Source organism: Cyprinus carpio, chromosome B21 (genome assembly GCF_018340385.1).
Source record: "Cyprinus carpio isolate SPL01 chromosome B21, ASM1834038v1, whole genome shotgun sequence".
NCBI classification, from domain to species: Eukaryota; Metazoa; Chordata; class Actinopteri; order Cypriniformes; family Cyprinidae; genus Cyprinus; species Cyprinus carpio.
Genome location: NC_056617.1, coordinates 5,155,940 through 5,167,896, shown reverse-complemented (window position 1 = coordinate 5,167,896; position 11,957 = coordinate 5,155,940). Strand labels below are relative to the sequence as shown.

The following is an 11,957-nucleotide window of genomic DNA, read 5'->3' as shown; positions in this document are numbered from 1 at the left end:
AGATTTATACATCATCTGAAAGCTTAATAAATAAGCTTTCCATTAATGTATGTTTTTTTTTATGATTGGACAATATTATGGCTATTTGAAAGTCAGGAATCTGAGGGTGCAAAAAAATCAAAATACTGAGAAAATCGCCTTTAAAGTTGTCCAAATTAAGTTCTTAGCAATACATATTACTAATCAAAAATTAAGTTTTGATATATTTACTGTAGTAAATTTACAAAATATCTTCATGGAACATGATCTTTACTTAATATCCTAATGATTTTTGGCATAAAAGAAAAAGCAATCATTTTGATCCATACAATGTATTTTTGCCTATTGCTACAAAATATACCCCCAGCGACTTAAGACTGGTTTTGTGGGTCCAGGTTCAAATACATCAAGTGACATTGATGAATGAAGTAATTATATTTCACAATATTACTTTTTTTTATTATATTTTTATCAAATAAAATGCAGCCTTGCTGAGCATAAGACACTTTAAAAGTATTTGAAAAAAAATCATAAACGTACATTTTTTCTGAACCATTTTAGAAATAGTGTAACGGAACAGTTTTTTAAATTGATTTGATTTATTTTTACGCATATATTGCGTTAAAAAGTTTTAATGACTACTATTATTAAAATATGAAAAATAGTCATAATAAGAATAAGTAGGTGCGTCCAAACGGTTTGACTGGGAGAAAAACACAAATGTGCCCTTTGTGGAAAGGATGTGCTCTCATTTAGTTCTCATTTTAGTGGTTCGCTGTACATCTGCACTGCCAGTTTTGACATCCTGTAGAGCAAAATGAAATGAATTTTCCATTCTACATTCCAGTCCATCTCACGACTGTATTGACTGAACACAGGCACAGTAGTAACCTGTAACGATGAACAAACGCGGTGGAGATTCAACTCCTCTCAGACGAGGCTGGATTTGGTCTGATTCTGGCTTTGGGGCCGGACTGATAGAAAGCCATAGAACATTCTAGAACTAATCATGGAAGTGCAGGTCAGAGATGATGTATCTATCTCTATTTTCCTGTCCTCCACCCTGCTCATCCTCTTTCTTCCTAGTCTTTCAGTGTTGAAAAAGCTCCTGCATTATCCTGCTTCACAACCAAATATTATATACTGCATATTGCATTCTCACACACAGGGTTTTTATGTCATTTAAGTACAAAATGTAAAAACAAATCGCAAAACCCTTTTTAAGCTCAGATGTTTTGATTATGAATTTATATGGACTTTTAGAGATATTAATATAAATAGATATAGAGGAGAATATTCAGGTTCATGGCTTTATCTCTTATAAAATGCTCCTCGTTCACTTGTCAACACTGATGATGAGATTCATCATAAACCTGATTTGAAGTACAGAGTGACTGTACAATGCCACCATGTGATTGTTTCATTCCAAAGGTCCATTGTAATATTAATATGATGATTAGTAGTTGTTCTGATGCTTGTTGGTTTAGTATGTTGTTGGATGTTTAGTGATGAAGATGAAGATTCTGGCTTTGATACGTTTCATCAACAGTATTTGTAGCATGATGTTGATTACCACAGAAAATCATTTTGACTCGTCCCTCTTTTATTTATTTATTAATTATTTTAAAAAAGTTTTATTTTAAATAGTTACAGTAGTTTCAGACTTGAAAATCGGAAATGTAAAGCTCATATTTATAATAATTTATAATTATAATATTAAAATAATAATAATATAATTATATAGTATTATTATAGCTGTAAAAATGTGTCACAATTTTTCAGCTGGAACTATTTTTTCTAGGTGGATTTAAGCATTACTGCTGTTATGCTTGCATTTGATTTCTGGTCTCATATTTGCTTTCTATTTTTTTTTTAAACAGTAATAAAAAAAAGAGAGACGAATCAGAGTTATTTTTGATTTGAAGTCAATATTTTGCCATAAATGCTGTCGAAAGCCAGAACATTTCATTGGAGATGGTTAGGTGTATCTTATAGTTTCACCCATTAGGTTTAATCTTAAATTTCAGCTGCATCTTATTTTCAGATTTAAATTGACTGCTTTTTCCAGTGTAAAGGTAGCAGAATCGCTCAGGCTCATGGGAAGCGCTCATGCTGTATATTATTTGTTATGAAACAACTTTTAAAAACTACCTAAAGTATTAAAAATCCTTGTGTAATAATTCAATACTGATCAGCCCATAGTCAAATTTGAACATTTGTGAATCTTTTTGATGGGCGTGTCATCCATCACGCGTCACCCTCATGATCAAAGGGCTCCCTATTAGCATACCATGATGACCTCCCAATGACATCATAACCAGGGGGCGGGGCTTGAGACACAGCCTGTTCAATTAGCGAGCGTGAACTGAACCGCTGAGTGTAGATTTTGTGCCAATTACTGTATTTTTTGAAGTACGGGGAATGAACACTAGCATCATCCCTTGCGCAAATGTATATAAACTATTTTTTATTGAACAAATACATCACTGAAAAGAAAAAATGGTCACATGCCATTTTAACAGGTTTGTTTTCGTCGAAGGATTTTATTTTATTGTATTGTCAGTCGTACAAAACAATAGATTCTATGTTGCATAAAATGTCTGTTTGCTTTGTTTACTTCTGTTGAATCTGTCTCTGTCTCTGCTGTCATTTGGAGACGCCACTCCAACTCTGAAAATCCATTGTGTTTGTGAGACACACACAAAAAAATAAAGGTTTGCAATAAAAGTGGTTTTGATTGAATTTACAGACACATCAAGCTTTAATCAGTTCTGTCAGTTAAAAGAAATACACAAGAATCACACTGATAACACTTCACGATCTTGGTTTCATTTGTTAACATTACTTGAAAACATCAACAAAAAGGGAACTATACTTAACATTAATTAAGCAGTTATTACTATAACACTATATGTTATTCATTTAAATTTTTTAAGTTTTAGTAATTTTAGTATATCCAGTTAAACTAAATTAAAATGAGACAATTTTAAATACTTAAATACTTTTTTAAATACATTTCAGTTAACGTTTTAATTTTTACAATTATCACTATTTTTAAAGTTAGCGATAAATAACCATATACTGTGATCTAACGAACAACTGTATTTATAACAAATGAGACTTTATTGTAAAGTGTTATCATTGCACTTTAAAAAAATTAAAATAACATATAAACACATTACAATATCACAATATGTACATCCTTAAAGACATTTACTATAAGACACTGATTTCATAAAACCATTCAATTAAAATCACAACATCATAAGCATTTTATCATATCAAAACAATATGAAGTTAAAACACTGATGTGACAAAGCTTTGCAGATGGTTAGTAAGGCAAAGAAAGGTGTTCATATTAAAAACACGGCCTGAACCCCGGGTCATGAGAGAGACTTCAAGCTTCAGAGATGATGATGATGGGCAAATCCATTTGAAGATCGGATCACAGTTTCTGGTTTTCCTCGAGTTTCTGGAAGACAGCGAGACTGCGGAGCTGAGACTGTAACTCTCCATCCTTCCAGATGATGAGCAGGTGATCGGTAGAGCAGGTGACCAGACCCTTCTCCTTAAAACTCAGAAACATCTGCAACACAAGACACACTTCTTACTTACACTGTGTTGACTCAAACTTAAAAATAAAAAAAAACTGAAAAAAGCTGACGTCTGAATAACAAACCAATGCACTAAACCAGCATGTAAAATAAAATAATAATAATAAACTTACACTTCAAATACTGATTTAAAATCTAAACGAAAACTAGCTAAACGTAGCTGAAGTGTCTGCATTCTTTTGCGGCCCTCGGTAGATTCAAGGCAATGGTTTTATCAGTAGTCATGTGTGGCTCTCTGTGACCTTGGCATTACTGGAGCCAATCTCTAGCAGCGATTCAGGAACTACAGCATTCTTACACTTTATACACACAACTAATAATAGACGTGTAGGTCATTAGATGATGTCTCTTTCCCCCTCTTTTCCTGTCGCCACCCTCTCATCCCCTCTCTTCCTGTCTTATACAGTTAAAAAAGCTACTGTGGCTCCTGTTTGCAGCCACTGATTTGCCACAACAACAATTTTATTGTGAGAAAAGGGATTAATATAATATGCATTCTTTATATATATATATCTATATATATAATATATATATATATATATATATATAGTAGTCAAACCATTCTTAGACAAGAACGCATTTCGGCTTTAGGTTTTAGGACAACTTTGATGAAAAATTTTGATTCACTTCAAAACGCTGACTACTATATATATATATATATATATATATATAAAATATACACATGCATACACACACACACTGAAAGGAGATATTTTTGCTGCTTTATAGGCCTTGAACAGTAAAATACACGCTTTTATGTGTCAAAAGGCCCATCTTTGCAAGTATCCTCATAAACACATAAGGCCTTAAGTGAAAGCAGCTGAGAAAGAAAGCGTGTAACAGTATATTGGATCCGGGCAGCTCTTAAAGTGACAGCAGTCTATTCCCGCTGTGTCATCCATGTTAATCAAACAACATAAGAGAGTTCTCTTAACTTAATCAACCTATTTTAAATATTATTTGAAACAAAAAATAGTGTGATATATATAATTACCGTGAAATAAAATGACTCATATTGTGATATTAGATTTTGGTCATATCCCCTATCCCTTGGTCATATGTATAATAAGTGTAGACACTGTATATGCTTTAAAATAGCCGTTCACCTAACACTAACATTTTGTTCATCATTTTATTCACCTTTCTTTCTTTACAGGTTTAAAAACTGAAGTAAATGATGACAGAAGTCACATGTCTAAATCACACTGAGATAAGCCATGATAAAACTCCCTGAAGATGACTGAAAACATGCAATATGACTTAATAAGATAATGCTAATGTGATGGGTGTGCTGGTGAGACATGTCAGATGATCAATGGAGTTCTCTGCTTCATCGTCGAGAAAAACACTTAATAGCACTAGTCATCTAAAACCAGTTCATGAATCTAAGTCGAGAAAAACACTTAATAGCACTAGCCGTACCTGCACAGCCCCAGAGTGACCAATCAGATCGCCGAAAAACACTTAATAGCACTAGTTGAAAACATCTGGATCAATGGGTTTATGTCACATGAACCTCATGCCGTACCTGCACAGCCCCAGAGTGACCAATCAGATCGCCGATCAGTTCCAGCGAGCGCAGACCAGGGATTTCTGGCATTTTCTTGGCAGGAGGGCCTCGTCTGCTTACCGGACCTGCCCAAAAGTGCCAAACATCCCAAAAAACCCTGAAAGAGAAAAACGGACACAAAAATAATGCATTAAACTCATGATCATTTAAAAATAGAATAATTATTTATTTACACTTTAAATTAAACCAAAATGCATCTGTCAAAATCAAAATGCACCCCCACACAACACACACACACGCACACACACATATCCTCTACACAGGATGGCAAAGTAAATGATGATGTGGCAACATCTGGATCAGTTTCAGAAAGAGGACAAGGAATGCGGGAAGGAAGGATGTGGGTTGTGATGGAAAGAGGAAAGGGGTGAGAAGAAGGTATTTCAGAGATAAAAGGGATGAATGGATGGATGGAAAGAACAGAGGCTGGAACGAGGGTGTTTGTGTCCTGCTCACCTGAGGAGGCGGGTTCAGCGGGCAGGGGGAGGTCCTGTAACTCCCACAGCCTCACACTACCGTCCTCAGAGCACGACATCAGGCGCCTGCAACACAAACAGAGAACACCTGGCTTTACTCCAGCGCTTCACAGGGATGTTTTGGAGGAGTTCTTCTGATCAGTATCATACCCGTCCTCCTGCAGCATGGTGTGTAAGACATTGGAATCATGGGCCATCTTCCTGTACGCCACCACACTCTTCATTAGCACATTAAAAAACATACAGACCACTGCCTACAGCCGCCACTATATACTGAGACAGAGATATAACCGTGTAAGGAAAACATGCAAGATAGAATTATCATAGATTATTTTTATGATATACACTAGCAGTCAAAAGTTTGGAACAATGACCATTTTTTCAAGTTTTGAAAGAAGTCTCTTCTGCTCACCAAGCCTGCATAACAGCACTATTGTGAAATATTAATTCAAATATGTTTTGTACTTGAATATATTTTCAAATGTAGTTTATTCCTGTGATGCAAAAGCTGAATTTTTGAGGATTAATTAATGAAGTGAAATTATTTGAAATAAACACGTTTTGTAATATTATACAGTAAATGGCTTTATCATCACTTTTGATCAATGAATGCATCCTTGTTAAATGATTATATTATTATGTATTTATTTATTACTTACCCCAGACTTTTGAATGGTAGTGTTACGGTTTCTACAAAAAATACGAAGCAGCAAAAATGATTTTCAACATTTATAAAAATAAATTTTTTCAGCATGTTAGAACGATTTCTGAAGGACTGGAGTAATGAAGCTGAAAATTCAGCTTTGCATCACAGGAATAAATTACATTTAAAATATACTGAAATAGAAAGGAGTTGTTTCAAATTGTAATAATATTTCACAATGTTACTCTATTTACTGAATTTTTTGATTAAATAAAAATGTGGCCTTGGGTGAGCACAAGAGACTTTTTTTTCAAAAAACGTTAAAAACTCATAATTATTCCAACCTTTTGACCATTGTTGTATCATTTAAATAAAAACTGATCATTTACAACGGAGGGTCAGTTTCTTACCTCTCCGTGCTGAGCTCATGTGTTGAATGGATCTCTCGATCTGTTTCAGTTTGACCTCTGATTGGCTGTCTCCCGCCGGCTCCTCCCACAGAATGTGCTCATACGCCTGGATCGTCCAATCCACTGAATCCCAGATGATGAGCTCACCGATATGAGAGCCGCTCGCAAACAAGCCGTCTGAGATCAAACAATAACCAAAACACTAAACAACAATACTCAACACAAAACAAAATGATCTCAGGGTGTACGTGAGGACCGACTGTCGTCAAATGTCTCACCGGTTGATGCTGATGAGAGAATGGATGGTGTCCTGATGGTCAGCTAGAGTGACGCATGGCCCATAACCACAATGTCTGATCCAGACAGGCTCAGCTTAAATATCACTGAAAACATTTCAAATCATTCATTTACCTACAAGCACTCTTATCAAAAAATAGCTTTTATAACATGAAAAGGTAACTGAACAGAGCTTTGAAATGAAGATTTTACGAGAACCATGTCAGCTTTTGCTAGTCCAGTAAATGTAATCTTTTCATATTTGTTGAAAATACCATTCTTTTTTTTTTTTAAAACATACATTTTATGGGAAAATTATTTTTCAGTTACCGATCTCTTTATCCATGGCAGCTGCAATGAAGTTCTTCGGTAACTCCACCATGGCTGAGATGCCTTCAAAATAAAGCAAGAATGATTTATTAAAATATATTTAAAATACACTTCTGTTCAAAAGTATGGGGCCAATAAGCAGTTTTTAGCATAATAATAATAATAATAAATGTTTCTTGTGCAGCCAATCAGCATATTAGAATGTTTTTTGAATGATGTTAATGATGCTAAAAATGTATCTTTGATCACAGGAATATATTACATTTGAAAATATATTCCAATAGAAAACAGTTATTTTAAATTGTAAAAATATTTCACAATATTACTATTTTTACTGTATTTCTGGTCAAACAAATTGATGCGCAGAAGAGAAAAAAGTAGTTTGATGCTGCAAAAAATGACACCCTGTCAACACTATAAAACTATTAGCAGCATGTCGTAGAGGGTGTTCTCTTGTGTTTTAGTAGTCTGTTTCTGGTCTTGGACAGATGTTTCTTTGTGTATGTGCTCTGCATGAACATCATTCATATATTTTATTTATCTGTGAGTGGGTGTGTGTGTGTGTGTGTGTGTGTGTGTGTGTGTGTGTGTGTGTGTGTGTGTGTGTGTGTGTGTGTGTGTGTGTGTGTGTGTTTTGGATCGTGTACCTGCATCGCTGTGATGAACTGTTTTACACTGCAGCTCAAAGTCTCTGTTTCCAAACACACAGTTCATGTTCCACCCGAGAGCCACACGTCCAAACGAACCACACCAGCAAAAACACTGAAAAACAGACACCTCCATCAGCGTACACACACACAGTGAAAGAGGAACAGACCTGTCCACACACACAATCCAAAGCATCTGCAGCACATACTGTACCTTCACTGAGGACTGGAGATCAGATATATTCTGCACTCGGTTTCCTGAATCTGGATCCCCATAACTGCTGTAGAATTAAGGACGAGCATTGACACTAAACACACACACACACAAACTTCAGCAGAAGCTTGTGTAAAGGATACACTGAGCGTGCGGTCTGATGATGCGGGTAATGAGCGCGGCGTGTGCGTTTCTTCCTCTGATGAAGGAGTATGATGTCATTGCAGTGATCTGCTGTGTGTGACAACGCAGCTCCAAAAACAATCTCCCGTCTGAAACACACACACAAACACACACACACACACACAACACACATAAATGCTGCTTCTGCATTTATATTGAGTTTGGGGTCAAAACAGTGAATGTAATACAGTTTTATTTCAGGGGACAATTAAAGGCAAAAAAAAAATGTTTTTAATTAATTAAGAAACATAATACAGTCTGTTTCAAAATCTAAAATAAATGAAAATCAAGCAGTATTTAACATTATGATTAATATTTTTTTGTATATATTTGCGGCACTGCCCCCGCCAAAAATACCCAATTAAAAAACACACACAAACACAATAACATAAAATCTTCACATGTGTATGCAATCAAATACATGTATAAATATATGTATGCATATATATATATATATATATATATATATATATATATATATATATATATCTATATATATATATATATATATATGATACTTAAAAACAAATATTAGAAACAACCAAGAAAATGTTTTGAGCTCATATTTTACAAGACAACTGTATATACTTATTCTTATATATTTATAAAATAGCATGACCTAAATACACAGAAAAATTTGTGTAAATGAATCAAAATGATACACAATTAAATCGTATATACATTATAAAACAGAAATGACCACATAAACTACATTTTTGTTTTTCCACATTTATAATTCAGTGTAAATAAAATTCTAAAACATATTGTGTAAATAAAATGTTATTATATATTTTAATATTTGTCATAAAGAAAATATATATTATTAGTAGTGCTGGGCAAAAGATTAATTGTGATTAATCACATCCAAAATAATGTTTTGTGTACATAATATATCTGTGTACACTGTGCATATTTATTATGAGTATATAAATACACACACGTGCATGTATTTATTTAAGAAAAATGTTATGTTTATATATTTAATATATTTATATATAATATAAATTATATGAATATATACATGTAAATATATTCTAATTATATACCGCATGTGTGTGCATATATATATATATATATATATATATATATATATATATATATATATATATAAAAACTATAAAAACTTTTTTTTCTGGATGCAATTAATCGTGATCTTTGTCCAATACTAATTATTAAAAATATGATTATATGTTAATTTTATATATATAAATACCATAATATCACAATAATTACCATCACAGGAGGCTTTTGAGAACTGAGTCACAATGCAAAAACGTCCCTGAATTTATTTCATTTTATTAATAATAAATATAATATTAAATTATAATGTTAATATTATTTATGCCAAAAGACTATCAACTAGACTATCAACTATATCATTAACATGTAATTAGCATATTCACAAAGTTCTGTTCTGCTCACCTCAACATTCCATATAAGCACCAGGCCGTCGTCACCTGCAGACGCAAACCTGCCAAACACAAAAACACACAGATGCCATGATGCTTCACTTCCATCAACTAGTTTAATGGTTAAATAAAGGAACCATAAAGCGCAAAATATAACATCGCCTGCACTATGACAGATCTTCTCTCTGATTGGATTTGAAAAATCACCTTTGACCTCTCGAGCTCAGAAAGGAATGGTCCTCAGGAAGAACAGGAGAATGAAACTATGATAAAGGGATGAGGTACAGGAAGTATGGAAGGGATCGGAGACGAGAAACAGGACTCTGGACTCTAAAAGCAATCAGTGATGTTCTGCACACTGACCTCACCTCAAACTCTCCTCCTGCGCTGAGATCATCAGGAGCAGCCAGCCGTAACACACACACACACACACACTTCCAAAAGCTCTTCTCCATCACTTCTATAAAAACAAGCCCTGCACTGTGTTTGTATATACATGAGCTTTTTAAAGGCCTCCAGCGCAGATGTTTTCATGCAGACGTGGTTAATACAGACAGGCCCCAGAGCTGATGGACACTATCAAGTGCACACACACACACACCAAACTCCCTCAAGCTGTGATGATTAAGCTCTTGTCACGCTCTGTAAGTTTGCTTTTGGAGAGGATCTGGCTCGGTCTTAGCTGTCAATCACTGGTCAGAGGCAGGAGAAGAGGATTGCTTACCTTAAGTCATCAAATCTGCACCAGAAATCGAACAATGTCAAAGTGTCCTTTCAGCACCTGCATCTCCGTGAAACAGTTTTTGGGCTGTTCCTCCCCAATGAACCAGCGCCGCGCTCTTCTGCCACGGAGAGAATGTAATAGACAAACGAATCATTGCTTCAATCTAGCTCAGAATGTGCTGAAATGACTGCTGTTTGCTGGACTGCGTCGGCCCGTCTATCTGATACATGTACTGCAACTAGAAGAGAATCTTCTGTTTATTGGTAAATGATGCCAATAACATGGACATACAGGCCATGCCACAAAACTGAAGTTTTTGTGATTTTAAAATGCATGGCTATTACAGACGTTTTTCTAAACACATCAACAAAAATCGAATTACTTTAAGTTTAAATACTGCAGTGGTTTCTCTTTTTCTTTTTGTCTTGTTTCTAACTCTAAAAACCAGCCTAAACAAACTAAAATCATATATATATATATATATATATATATATATATATATATATATATATATATATATATATATATATATATATATACATGACACAGACAGCAGTTTTATAGAGGGCCCCATAAACACTTGCTTGTGTTTTTTTTTTTTCGGCTTGTACTCACCTCCACTGTTCCCTGCGCATCCCGACCTCCCAAAATCCACCGCAGCATGTTGGTCTTTTAAAAAACACACCGACTTTACATGTAAACGAATGGATTTTGTGTGCAAATAAATCACGAGACAAATCAGTGTAGCTGCATGTTGCGAAACCGGCTGGCAGAGACGCGCGGTGCGTTCTGTTAATACTCCCGATGTTAAGAGTCTTTATTAAAACACAAAATCAGTCATCTGAATCTCTACTGGAATACATTTACATCTGTGACACACCGAAACATTGTAGCAAGATTTGACTGACAGGACGCGTCATGCGTCGCGTCTGATACAATGTATCAGTTCCGCGCCGGTTCTGCTTTAGATCCAAAAACACTTCCGTTAGACCAAATAAACGAGTCAGTTGACCGTCGATGATCGGAAATATATTTATATAAAATAATTCGAGAGAGAATTTCCGGCCAATTTCGTCTATGATCTATGACAGCCTCAAATCAGCTGCTCACTACAAACAAACTACGAACTTCATGTGACCAGCTACGGAAGCTTCTAGGGGAACACACGTGACCCACAGAGTTTCCGAAGTGAAAAATACCAAAGGTCTTCAGTTTATCTTTTATTGCAGGTTGGTTTATGGAATCTAGATGTACCGTAACCAGCCCCAAATTTAAACAAAATAAGCGTCATATAAAACAAAACTTGATATATGTTTTTTTTTTCTTTTCTGTAAGCAAATTTTTGTTCAGTATTTTTATATTTTTAACTGTATTGTTGTTATTGTGATTCATTATATATATAAAACAAAACATTATCTGTGATATTATGAAATATTGTAGATCATTTTTATATTTTTGTTTATATATATATATATATTATAT

The 11,957-nt window shown here is 34.5% G+C and overlaps 1 pseudogene; it reads right to left on the bottom strand.

Annotated features, from left to right (window-relative positions):
- Positions 1-3,013: 3,013 nt before the first annotated feature.
- Positions 3,014-8,081, bottom strand: LOC122141219 (annotated as a pseudogene).
- Positions 8,082-11,957: the final 3,876 nt, after the last annotated feature.